Genomic DNA, 1,499 nt, shown 5'->3' on the forward strand with positions numbered 1-1,499 from the left:
GAGGCTTCCTCATGTAGGCAAGATCAATTATTAACTCCATTTTCAGCTCCCTCTTTCCTCTCTGGAGGATAGGGATTGGGGCTGAAAGTTCCAAGCTTCTAATCATGGCTTGGTCTTTCTGGTGACCAGTCCCCACACAGGAGTCATACATGAGCCCACCCAGAGATGCTTCATTAGAACAAAAGATGCTCCCAGTGTTCTTATCACTTAGGAACTGATAAGACTTTTAGGAGCCCTGTGTCAGGGACGAGGTCAAGTCAAGCGCAAATATTTGAATAAGAGATTTGAATAATACAAATATTTGACTCTTATTTAAATAAGAATCAAATACAAATATTGAATAAGTCTTTGAATAAGACTAGTGCTCTTATCACTTAGGAAATGACAAGGGTTTCAGGAGCTCTGTGCCAGGAACTGGGAGCAGAGACAATCTACAGATGTTTCCTGTTATTTCAATTTACAAAAAGAGTCCATGGATTTCATGTGCCTCCTTAAGGGGATCCAGTGGAAAGTACACAATACCATCTATAAAATGTTCTGCCAAAAAACCTCACTGATCAGACAACCCATACACAGGACATATGGGGCAGTGAAACCTGTCAAATAACACCAGAGGGATGCAATCAGCTAAATCCAGAATGTGGAAAATGATATAGGAAAAATACTTTGTTTCCTTCAACAAAGAAATTGCAAGAGGAAAAAAAAGGAGGAGAAATCTAAAGATTAAAAGAGACTTCAGATATATTAATCAATGGTAAGGTGTGGACTTTATTTGAATCCTGATATGAAGAAACTGACAGGGGAAAAAAAGTATGAAACAATTGGAGAAATTTTAATACCAAGTGAGTATTTGATAATATTAAGAAATTCTTGTTACACTTTTGGGCATGATAATGATGTTGTGATTAAATTAAGATGAGAGAAGACTCCTTTAGGGCTAAATGCTGAAACATTTACAGAAGAAATGGAATGTCTGGGACTTGCTCCAAGATAATTCAGAGGTAGCGGTAGTTGGGGTGAGACCTTTACCTTTTTGTTTTTTCAATCACTCAGCAACAGAGACTTTGCTAATTAGTATTATGATGTTAGAAATGAGTTTCCATTGTTGAAATCAGTGGCTTTCTAAAAGCAAAATGGCTGTGAGAGATGGGCTTCCGCTTGTGAAATCTGTGGTATTCAAGACAAGAGGATTGGCTGAAATGTTTTGGAGTTATTCCTACACATTTATGAACAGGTTTTAAAGTCCTGAGATCTGTTTTATTTCATTCTTCATCTTTTACCCATAGGGATGGTGCCTGAGGATTTTATTCTTAAATTACCCTACATCCAAGATATTGGTTCAGAAGATTCTGGTTGCATATGTTCCTTTTTGAATAACTGGATCGTGACTGTAGAAGAGTGATTCTGAAAGTACGGTTCAGGGACATCTGGGGGCCCTGAAGGCTTGAAAGAGGTGCATGAGACCAGAATTATTTTTTAAATAAAAAGGTTCTGTTTGC

General features: G+C 37.6%; 1 long non-coding RNA gene across 1 annotated transcript; it reads left to right on the forward strand.

The window, feature by feature from the left end:
• Positions 1-517: 517 nt before the first annotated feature.
• Positions 518-1,499, forward strand: LOC132376280 (uncharacterized). The gene is made up of 2 exons (XR_009506262.1): positions 518-842; positions 1,287-1,499. It is a non-coding gene; the product is annotated as an uncharacterized LOC132376280 (long non-coding RNA).

Source organism: Balaenoptera ricei, chromosome 12 (assembly GCF_028023285.1).
Source record: "Balaenoptera ricei isolate mBalRic1 chromosome 12, mBalRic1.hap2, whole genome shotgun sequence".
Lineage (NCBI taxonomy): Eukaryota > Metazoa > Chordata > Mammalia > Artiodactyla > Balaenopteridae > Balaenoptera > Balaenoptera ricei.